This window comes from Medicago sativa, chromosome 6 (assembly GCF_051527215.1).
Source record: "Medicago sativa cultivar Bolivia chromosome 6, Bolivia_mono, whole genome shotgun sequence".
NCBI classification, from domain to species: Eukaryota; Viridiplantae; Streptophyta; class Magnoliopsida; order Fabales; family Fabaceae; genus Medicago; species Medicago sativa.
The window spans coordinates 52,665,644-52,678,563 of NC_140754.1; positions in this window are offsets into that span (position 1 = coordinate 52,665,644).

Below are 12,920 nucleotides of genomic sequence, written 5' to 3' on the forward strand. Positions count from 1 at the left end.
AATTGCGTCTCCTTTCGTGATAACATGCTTAAACTTCAAAAGTGACTTCTTCCTTTCTTAATTGATATACTTTTTCGCATTACCCATTTACATATCCGTAGGAAATTCTTGGACCTCTTGACATTAACTTGTTCCTCTTCTTGAGGAACACTAAACTTGAATCTCGAAATAATCTTTTCAAGTATTACTTGAACATTACTGTCTTCTCCAAAAATCGGTCATCATTCTTGATGCTTCGATTCTTTACTTGAGTCACAAGATGAAACCTTCTGATTCCTACATGTTTTACAATATCATCATTCAGGCATCCCAATAAATTCATACATGGCGACTCTAGTCTTTCTCATCTTACCTAGGTAAAGATTCATCCTTTATACTTTTACCTTAACCATCACTGACTGAATAAACATCAATACTTATCACATCGAGGACTCTCGTTCGTCCTGTGATGCTTCTTGTTAAACATGTGTTACCAACCGAACATCTTCAGGAAGATTCATACTTACTAAAATTCCATGTTCCGTGATTACCGATTACTTTCCGTGGCACTACTCTGATTCCCACCGGTTGGCTTAAACCAATACTCCAATCCAAAATTTTGGAAAATCAGATTGTGAGGTGAAAGAGATATCTTTTTATAAACTCGATTTAGGCCTTATACTTATTATGTGGAATTGAGTTTTCTCATCAACATCTTTTCATTCATAGTGTTACAAAGTAACGAGACAAAAACATCATGTTTGCTCTGGCGATTTTAGAGGCGATACTGTAATGTTCCTTTGTCACCTACTAAAAACATTTCTTCATCCTTAGGAATCCACCTACAACCACCACCGACGTGACTACAGTAGTCACCAACACCTCGAATCCAATCCTAATCCCCTGGCCTTGCCTTTATCAATCACCCCCTACTTCAAATCTGCAGCCTGATGATCCTAAACCGTCACAGAAACCTACCAAATCTTTCGCACAGGCACTCACCAATGTTTGTGATATTCCAAACTCTCAGCTTCCACAACCGATCATCAAAGGAGATAGGGTTTCAATCACCATCCCAGAAGATGAGTATGCGTATGGAATGGATGAATACAAGCACAATCTTCATGCTAGAATTATATACCCGAAAGGTTTAACTCCTCTGACTATCTTCTCCCTGCGCGCGAAGCTCGCTACTCACTGGAAGAATCTTGGGAGATGGGGAGTACAGATCGTTGGTAAGGGTTATTTTGAGTTTACCTTTGCTAGCTTAGAGGACCTTAAGAGGGTCAGATCTATTGGATCCCAGAACTTAAACCCAGGTTTTATCAAGTTTTTTGCTTGGACTCCTGATTTTAGTCCAAGTTCCCAACAGAACACATCAGCCCAGGTTTGGGTTAGATTTCATGGAGTACCACAGGAATATTGGCGCAAACGTATTTTATTTGCTATTGCTAGTGCAGTTGGGACCCCAATCTGCACAGATGCTAATGCCTCCAAGCCGATGTGGGAAAGAACCTTTGGCCAATATGTAAGAATATTAGTGGATATGGATGTTTCTCAACCTCTGAGAAACAAAGTTCTTGTTGAAAGAAAAGGGTATGCTTTTTTTGTTGAAGTTACTTATGAAAACTTGCCAGATTATTGTACTCATTGCAGGAAAATTGGCCACTATATAGAAATCTGCAAAAATGTCAGGAGAGAAGACAATGATATTCAAGTTAAGGCTCCTGCACAGAAGAAAAAACCAACAAACACCGCCACCTATATTCCCAAGGAGCAGGGGAAGAGCCAGAAAGATCCAATAATTGCTGAAGAATCTGATGGTACACCTTTGGAGAGAGATCCAAAGAAAGGGAAAGCACCAGTGGCTGTAGAGACTGACATGATGGGAAATGATGCAAATGTCATCCCTGAACCAGCTGTAGCAGCAGAAGAGGAGGACTCAAATTCAGATACTTCTGAGTTTGTGGATAATACACAATTGGATGATAACTCTAAAGAAGGGTCATCAGAAGAAGAGGTTAGATATGAGGATGCCACTAATCAAGATATTGCAAACATGGAGTTTTTAAAACAGTCATGGGCCAATATTGCTGAAGTTGAAGATGCAGATGCAAGGTTATTGGCAGATATTGAAAACAGTTATGATTCAGAAACTAATGCTCCAGTCAATGCTGCAGATTTTAAAATGGTCATTAGCAAAAAAAATAAGAAGAAACAAAGAGAAGTTCAGAACAGAATCCATAAAACCAGATCAAAGACTGATAAAACAAACTCTTTACAATGAAGCGTTTCTACTGGAATGTGAGGGGTTTAGCTAATGCCCCAACAAGATTGGCTCTGAAAAGGTTTCTTTCTGTGAATAAACCTGACTTTTGTTTTATTAGTGAACCTTGGATGAGGTTTGAATCTATTCCTAGAGGATGGTTCACTAGATTAGGTTACAAACTTTTTGCCATGAACAATAGAGATACCCTTAATCCAAATCTTTGGTGCCTGTGCACTCTTTCTTTAAACCCTACCGTTGTTCAAACCACTGATCAACTTGTTGCTTTTACTTTTGATTTTCATAATGTGAATTGTGGAATTGTGGCAATTTATGCTTCCACTTGCTACATCAAAAGAAGAAGTCTCTGGTCCTCATTACAAAATATTCATCAAGCCAATTCCATCCCCTGGAGTTTCATAGGTGACTTTAATGCTATTTTGGGAGCTCAAGAAAGCAGGGGATATTTTACTCCATCTAGACTTCCAATGCAAGATTTTCAAAACTGGACAGACTTCAATCATTTTGTTCATCTCCCAACCATTGGTGCTAAATTTACTTGGCAGAATGGTAGAAGTGGTAGAAGATATACTGAAAGAAGACTTGATAGATGTATATGTAACCAAGCTTGGTTGGATATCTGTTCATCTATATCAGTCTGCACTCTGTTACAAAATGGTTCTGATCATCACCCTATTCTTCTTGAATTTGAAGCAGCTCAATTTAAATTTGTTTCTCAGTTCAAGTTTCAGAAGATGTGGACTCTCCATGAAAATTGTAGGGATGTTGTAGCCTCTATCTGGAACCAAAATGTTGTGGGGTTCCCTATGTACATTTTAAATAGGAAGCTTCAAATGCTCAAAGTCAAGCTGAGATCTTGGAACAAAGAGGTCTTTGGAGACATCCACCACCTCGTCAAAGAAGCTGAAACCAAACTACATGACATTCAGGTCCAACTTCAAACCTCTGGATACAGTGAAACCAACATCTCCTTAGAAAAACAAGCCCAAAAAGACCTTGAAATTGCCCTTAACAAAGAAGAGATCTTCTGGCAGCAAAAATCCAAAGTGAAATGGCATTTAGAAGGTGACAGGAACACTGCATATTTCCATAGGATCGCCAAAATTAAAAATACCACCAAACTCATTACTTCTATTAAAGATGGAAATGAAACTCTCATTGATCATAATCTTATAGCTAACCATGCGGTTGCTTACTTTAAATCTCTATTTTGTACTAACACTGTTTTGCAGGATAGCTTGCTAGTGGAAGAAGTCATCCCCAACATTATAACAGACAACACAAACCAAATGCTCACTATGCTGCCCACCATTGAAGAAATCCATAGAGCAGTTTTCTCTCTCAATAAGGATGGGGCCCCTGGTCCAGATGGTTTTGGTGCCTCTTTTTCCAGACTTATTTGGATATTGTTAAATCAGATGTTGAAAAAGCAGTGCTTCAGTTCTTCACTTCTGGATGGATCATGCCTAAATTCAACTCCAATACAGTGGTTTTGATTCCAAAAACTCCCAATGCAGATAATATGAGCCAGTTCAGACCTATTGCAATGGCAAATTTCAAATTCAAGGTGCTATCAAAGATTCTTGCAGACAGGTTATCTCAGATCATGCCAACTTTAATATCTAAAGAGCAAAGAGGTTTCATACAAGGTAGAAATATAAAAGATTGTATTCTCACTGCCTCAGAAGCCATTAACTTGCTTGTTTCTAAATCTTTTGGGGGAAATATTGCTTTGAAAGTAGATATAGCTAAAGCTTTCGATTGGAGTTTTCTTCTGAAAGTCTTGTCTAGTTTTGGTTTTAGTGACTTATTTTGTGATTGGATAAAAGCAATTATGGGTTCTGCTCACCTCTCTATATCAATCAATGGCTCTCAGCATGGCTATTTTCAATGCACTAGAGGGGTCAGGCAAGGGGACCCTCTTTCCCCTTTGCTGTTTTGTCTAGCAGAGGAAGTCCTGAGCAGAGGGATTTCTAAGTTGGTGGCTGATGGTGATTTAGAGCTTATGTCAGGCACTAGAAATTGTAGGGTTCCTTCTCATACTCTATATGCAGATGACATAATGAGTTTTTGCAAAGGAAAGCTTTCTTGCATCAACTCTTTGATTAATCTGTTTACTAGATATGCTCAATCTTCTGGTCAGTTTGTCAGTCCAAACAAATCAACTATTTACTCTGGATCTATTCCTCATGCTAGATTGCAAAATATTGTTGATCTGATTGGTTTTCAGGTAGGGTCTTTACCTTTTACTTATTTAGGTGTTCCCATTTTCAAGGGGAAACCTAAAGCTAGACACCTCCAGCATATTGCAGACAAAGTAAAGTCAAAAATGTCAGCTTGGAAAGCATCTTTGTTATCTATAGCAGGGAGAATTCAATTAGTTAAGTCAATAATTCAGAGCATGTTAATTCATACTATTACAGTATATGACTGGCCTGTGTCTTTGATCAAGGATTTGGAGAAAGCCATCAGAAACTTCATTTGGAGTGGTAGCTTGGATAAAAGGAAGCTTGTAGTGGTGGCCTGGAAGAAGATCTGTAAGCCAACTGATCAAGGAGGTTTGGGGATCAGATCCTTGAAAAAGTTAAACAAAGCTGCTAATTTAAAGCTCTGCTGGGATTTGCTTCACAAGAAAGAAGATTGGTCTGAGTTACTTCTTAGTAGAGTGATGAGAAGAAGGAAAATCATATCTCATCATATTTCATCTTCAATTTGGTCTAGTATCAAATCTGAATTTCATGTCATAATGGAGAATTCAAACTGGCTTCTAGGTGATGGGAGTAAAATTCATTTTTGGACTGATAATTGGTGTGGAACTCCTCTCAATACCTATTTGTCTAATGATGAAATTGTTGATGACAACATCTTAGTCAGTGATTACATTCATAACAATAGTTGGAATTTGCCTGATCATTTTTTAGTGGACTTCCCTGAGGTGTGTTATCTTATTCAGCAAATTACTATCTCTTTGCAACATAAGGAAGATGAGTTGGTCTGGTGTTCTACAACTAATGGGAATCTCTCTTTCAAGGATGCTTATAACTTTGTAGATGTCCCTTCTCAATCTATCCATTGGGCCAAATTAATTTGGTCCCCTAATATCCCTCCATCAAAATCTCTTTTGGCATGGAGACTGATGCATGACAAAATCTCGGTGGACGACAAACTAAAGGATAGGGGTTGTGCTATCCCATCTGTCTGTAGTCTTTGTATGGCTGCTGAAGAATCTACGTTTCATTTATTCTTTGATTGTTCTTTTGCAATCCGTCTGTGGTGCTGGTTGGCTGCGGTTCTCAATCATCCTCTTCGCTTCTCAGCTTTACCTGAAATCTGGAGTCTGAGTCAAAGAGGCTGGTCTCCTCAAGGTAGTCTAGCTGTCCTCTCTGCTATTATCAATATTTTATCTGCTATTTGGTCTACTAGAAATGCTCATAGGTTCAAAGACAAAAAGATACATTGGGAAAGTGCTATATCTCAAGTTATTGTGAATGTTTCTTTGTCTGCAAATAATTCAAATCTGGCAGCCAGCTCTTCAATCAGGGAATTTTCTATGCTAAAAGCTCTTAATGTTTCATTTCATCCTCCAAAGATGATTATTGTAAAAGAGGTAATTTGGAGTCCTCCAATTTCTGGTTGGATTAAAGGTAATTGTGATGGAGCTTTCGCGGCAGGGAAGGCTGCTTGCGGAGCCATCTTGAGAAACTTTAAAGGCCAATTTATGGGTTGTTTTGCAGAAGGTCTAAACAATGGTAACTCTCTTTTTGCTGAACTCAGTGGAGCCATGAGATCCATTGAGTTTACCATTTCCAAAAACTGGAGAAATTTCTGGCTAGAAACTGACTCAATGCTAGTGGTTCAAGCTTTCAAATCTCAAGACATTGTTCCTTGGCAGCTCAGAAACAGATGGAGTAACTGTCTTGCCATCACTTCATCCATGAATTTTATAGTTTCTCACATCTTTAGGGAGGGTAATGCTTGTGCAGATGCCCTGGCTAACATAGGTTTAACTCTAGACAATTATGTATATTATTACTCTTTACCTTTACAAGTAAGGAGTGATTATGTTAAAAATAGGTTAGGTTGGCCTACTTTTAGGATTAATCACTCTTGAGAGGGTTTTGGTTTTGTCCCCCTTCTCCTTTTTGTAACAATCTTTTTTGGTGAATATATTAGGGGTAGTAGCTCTTTGCTACTTCCTTGTTTAAAAAAAAAAACAATACTCCAATCCGTTAGAGCGAGTAAAACTCCATGTTCATGTTCACCACTTGTTTACTATCTTCCATGTTGTAACAAACGCCACAACCTTACACTTACTCATACCACTGCCTTATAAGATCAAACTCACGGTAACTTACCGTATACTCATAATACTATACTTGGGGATAGACTTTACGTTCTTGTTGATTGAGTTTACCTACTGAAGTACAAATATCATACTTAAACTCATTTCCGAGCAAATCTTGAATTACCATGACAGACTCATATTGCACTTGAACACACCTTTGCATTCTCACATACTATTGCTCGTTAATTTCTTTTAAAGAAAACTTTGTAAATTAGCTCACGGGTCATTGACGTTGATGATTTTCTACTATATAAACATATAAAAAAAAATATGCTGAATTTAGGCCCCGATTGTTAATCTAAAATCATAGAACTAGTTGATAACACTTACGTGCCATCAAATCTTGGTTCTAGTGAGTTTAGTCTACTCTACAAGAGTCGTAACGGAACGGTACCTACAAAAATTTCATTTTAAATTTGAAACGTCAACATCAATCACCCATACGCGTACATCTTTCTGCAATCATATAAATTGTGTGATTCAACATCCTAGCAAGCCAGAGCAAGTCAATTAAGCAAAACATAGGTTCGAGGAGTACTCATAACTTCACATAATCTGATAACCTTGCGATGTCATATACCTCTGTACCACTTTGACTTCTTACTTCATGTCTTCCTATTCATGATGTCCATATTAACACCAGAACCTCTAACTCTTGGTCCAAGCTCCTTCTTGACTCTTGACATATTAACTTCCAAAGCTACCTTAAACCGTATCGATTTCGTTAATAGTTGCCCATGCCTTTTTTTCTTGGAAATCCTAGGATGTGATATGCATTCGTCACTTGATGTCTTAAAAGTTTTTGTCGCATATAATATTGTGAAGATAACTCTCCAATAGTTACTGCAGACCCTAGAGACAAACTGACAGTTTTTTTTTTTTTTTGAAAAACAGAAAATTTCGCCCCAGGTTCGCTATTGGCAAGTTGCTCCAACTCATTTTTCCGGAAAACATTCTTTACATGAAATTTCTTATTTCTCAAGTGTTCAATGCACATCATTCATTCCTACCATCTTAAAATATTCTATAACATATACATGGCAAACATCAACCTACTTCGATACAATTCTCGGTACATCGGAAACTAATGCCTTAATCTTGATAACTTAAAACTTTCACTTGAATCCTTAACTTCCTCAGCTACGAATAGCTTACCTCAAAACGTTGCTACTTAACGCAATTTTCCGAACACTAGAATCTTGTCCACTCCGAACATACATGTCCATAACTTCATCAACATATATCGACTTCTCACTATCTTGTAGTTTTGTACTGACATTCCAGAATATCATAAACCCGTTCCAACAACAACTCTTACCGAAACTTTCGGTCATGCTTAGGTATATATTATCCAACTTCTGCACTTACGGGTACACGAAGTATCACTAACATCTTACCCGACATTGTCGGAACGTCCTTTCTTAACATGCCTTACATTCCCGGAGGATTCACACTTCCACTTGCTCAGTTCACCGGCCATCTTCTGGCACGATTAACCTTTGACTAATACTCATTCCGTGTTCTTACTTCAGAGTTCACACTTTACAGTGTATCTTCATCACATAGTTCATTCCTCCTGAGTCCTATTCAGCTCCCAGGCATCCGTTCTAATCGTCGAATGTTAAATTGAGTTGATCAGGCTCAACTAGCAATGACAACTAAAAAATTTACCCGGAACCCAACCGCCCCACTACCTTAGTTGTAACTTAATGACCCAAGGCACAATCTGAATCGACCTGCTATGATACCAAATGTAACACCCATACTAGACGTATCTAGAAAGTCTAGCATGTGCGTTAGTTTAGTACTGGATACATTAAAAATTTACAACATAAAAACTTCGAATGAATATATTAAACAATAAACGCATTCGTACAATATCATTACAACATGTCTCGTCTTAATTAAGATAAATACATCCTTGAAATCCATAAACTCCACGCTGCGGGTACGAACGAGCTCTTGCAGAATAATCCATCCGGCTACTACCTTGACGTCCAACCTACTTATCTGAAACAAATAAGGATTAGGATGAGACATAATGTCTCAGTGAGTTCCCCTAAATCCTAGGCTATAGGTAACCTCAGGGGAAACCTACGGTCACCACGTGTCTACAATACAACCTGACGGTTGATTATACGTGTGTGGTCATGCTTCCTAGACGGTAGTGCATGCTAGACCCGTCATAGGCTTATCTTACTTGTTATAGGCTTCACTTCCTATACGTGTCATGGCGGTCGAGGGGAATCTAGGACCGCATTGCCAAGAATACGCTCTATGTATCAAGGCCTAAACATATCATAATCATGGCACGATTCTAAATCGGACGATTAGGGGAAACCTAAGATCGTCATCGGTATATCATTCTTTACTTGTTCTATTCATGGCTTGTACTTGTCTAATAGCATATTGTGCTTTTGTTCTTAACATGATCTTACATGAAAACATTCTTGAATAATCATAATCATATTCATTACATGCATGGTCGTACATAAGTTCATTCATTAGGTTAGCGTTGAACAAACAATCATTATCTTGATTCATTTTACGGAGAGCCCCGGGTGGAGTAACCCCGAGAACAATCCCTTACATGACCGATGTACGGACATCAGACTCCCTCGGTGTCGTCCGGGTCCCTTACGGCTTGAACCGTTCCCCTTGAGTCGAGAACCTCCCGTATCCCCCTGATGTGCATAACAAGAGACACGAACACCTACGTCTTGTTTACTCGGTGACATGCCACCTACATTACATTAATCATAGTCTTGTCGTTCATGTAGGATAAACCTAATCATGCTTACATGTTTACCTCGGAACCTTGATCGATCCAATTAGCGGTAAATTCATACTTGTTCATGTACATTCTTAAACATAGTGGAGAGATTAACTATCCTATCCATGACTTAACATGCTTGCTATATCATTCTTGATCATGTGCGAAGAGGACATTCTTCGCGTCTTAGCATTCTAAAGATTCTTGCTAACTAGCTAGTTCTTTCCCATGCTTAATGAATAACTTGTTATCCCAGTCTATATCATAATATAACATTTCATGTGCAATTCGTCATTGAAATTCTTGATGTTGTTCATGCATTTCTTTACCAATATCTTTACGTGTAATGTGCAATGATAACTTGACTTTGAGGGGTTTTTTAAAGTTATAAGAGACTGCAGGGAAAAACTTGGTCGAAACCACTGCATTTCATGAATGTTCTTGTAAAATAGTACTGTTCTGTGAAATCTCGCTTGAGCGAGATTCATCATGCTTGAGCGAGATTCCAAGCGAGATTTTATTTTGGTTCGACATTGATCTCGCTTGAGCGAGATTCATCTCGCTTAAGCGAGGTTCTTTAGTACCAGACCTGCAGAATTCGTAATTTTGACCTCCAAACCTCAAAATTAAGTTTCCAATGCACACAAACCACTTAGGATACATAGAAAACAGCTTAGAACAAATACATAACAACAAACAACATAATTCCAATGACTAATGGCAAAAGGGGTACTAAAACCCTAACTTACATACTAATCCAAATCATGTTTTCTACAAGACATAATCATAATCCCAAAGGTAAGGAATTCTATCTATGGAACTCACCTAATCATGATGTGAACTTGATTTCCAAGCATCCAAGCCCAAACAACCAAAACCCTAGCTCTTGGTCAACTTACTTCCTTGGTTCATAACTTTTCCTTCTTGATATTTCCTTGCAATCTAAGACACCATGATCCTTGCTTGATCATCTTTATTCCAACCCAAGCTTCCTTCAACAAAAACCCTCATCTCATGATTCTTTCCTTATGGTAATAGAGTTGAAGATCAAGCTCAAATGAAGCTTCTATTTGTTCCAAGCCTTGGAGGTACCATAATATAAGCTTGATTATAAAGAGGAAGAAGTTTTGGAAGATTTGATGGAGAAGAAGAGAGAAGAGTGGCGTGCGAGAGAAGAGAGAAGGGAGAGAGAAATGTTTCTTCAAACTTAGAGAGAGAAAGAGATGGGGATAATGAGATATTTTGTGCCCAACACAAATAAATATCCTTTAAACGTACAATTACCATTTTGCCCTTGTCTTAAACGTGTTTAAAACGACACTGATACTTTATCCGTATTATGCTGACATGTCATAAAATATTTCCATCACAGTTATCTTCCATGAATTTAATTCCTCTGGCTCGATCACCGGTAATGTACCGATGCTGACAGGCAGGATATTACAGAACCCTAGACCTTGCATAAAAATAAAGGAATATGATTTTCTAAAAAATCAAGGAATATGATTTTCTAAAAACAAAAAATCAAGGAATATGATTTTCTAAAAACAAAAATTTCTTAGTGATATTAGTTATTATATTTTATTTTTTTAATAAAAATATGTATACAACAACTGATGCAAGTACTAATGATACTTTTACCATAATTAAACAAAACTTTAGTGAGTCTACTTGGCAGAGATTGCTGTCAAAATTGATTTAAAGGATTATATTTTCATCATACTCTCTTATTTCAATGGTTTCAAAGTTAAAAATTTCATAAAATTAAAAAACAAATAAACACGAAAAGATTATTAAGGTAGTTCTTCTTAATAGAAGTAAACGAACATAATCACTCTCTGGGTTAGGGATGACAGTAGATATTATTATTATTGACCTCCTCCAGTTGAACAAATATGATATTCGTGTCCACGACATGTTCATTCGGGTATCCATTAAATTGGTAATATGTGGAATTTAAGGTTTTCGAAAATACTTTCAGCTATCAATGGAAAATATAAAAAAATTTATAGAAAAATTGGGTTTATTTATAAAAATAAATTGTAACTGCCTTGAGTTTATTTAGTCATTTTTAAAGACATAAAAAATATTAACACATAAAAATATTCACACATTTCATTCTCGATTTAACGACAAAATTTCTAACCAAAACAAAATACATCACACTCATTTTCTTCTTCCTTTTTCCACAAAATATAGTATGTTTATTAATTTATTAACATGTTCAAATAATCGCTGACACGAGTACAATTAAACCGCATATGTATCAACTAATTAACCATTAGTTGAGATATTCATTTATTTTGAAGCTTATAATTACATCAATGTAAGGTTTTTTTAGCAAATAATAACAGAAGTCATAGTATTATCGTTTTCGCAAAATATTCTAACTAAAAATATATTGTTTTTTTAGGTAAGCTAGGAGAAAGGACAGACAACATGAGGAAACAACGACATTCCAACAACGACATCAATATATTGTAAAATATTGAATATTTTACATAATTTAACATTGAATCTTATTCAAGAAAGCCGTTAAACACTATACAAGAATTGTTCTCCAGGAGAAATATAATATTATAATTATAATTAAATATACTAACTCTCTTACATAGTGTTGAGAGTAGTGGCCACAATAAGTCGGATTTTTTTATATGTGGATTGCCCTGAGTGTTGCATCGTGAGGTATTAGTATATGTGTGGGAGAAATATATCAATGAGGGTGTGAATATGTTATGCGTCTTAAAAGATATATCATTCATCTTGAATTGTGTATGTAATTGCTTGAGCCTCCATAAGAGACTGAGCATATTATCATCTGTGTCATATCATGGGAGGAGATGTCTTCCAGATAACTTGTGTGTACCTATTTATTGATTTTTATGTTCATTTCTTAAATATAAATTGATTTTCCTAGGATTAGGTAATCACATGTGTTCTATGTCTTGCAACGTAAATTCCATGTTGGATCGGTTGCCTTATGTTCTTCTTTAGGATAACATTATTAGGGACAGTTTCACAAGCCTTTTACATGGTTACTATGTTCTTAAGTGTTTCAGATTCTAGTTTAAGTACATCTATTTGTCAATGCATCTAAACATCTCATTTTAGGACTAGTAAGAACACAACACCATTGGTCAAAATTAATCTATGTCATAAATTTATCACATTTCCATGCATTATAAGATGCAGATTCATTATTATACGATATATATGCATACTCTTTGTTCTTATTACTTATGTATTATCATTCATGTTTTTTGACTAATCACCCCTTCATTATGTGTGTGCATGTTTACGAAAGTACACTTTTTGTAGATTGTCGGTCGATGATTCAAATTGGGTAAGGAATGTGTCCATGGTATATTATATAGTCTTGAACAATTTTATGGTAGGTAAAACTATTGGATCAATAGTATTATTTTACAAACTATTTTAGAGAGAAAGTCAATTGTCTATTAGATCATAGATAATTTGATAAACCTTGGTTCCTTTTGCTCCAAGATATTTTAATTTAAGACTTCATATAAATATTT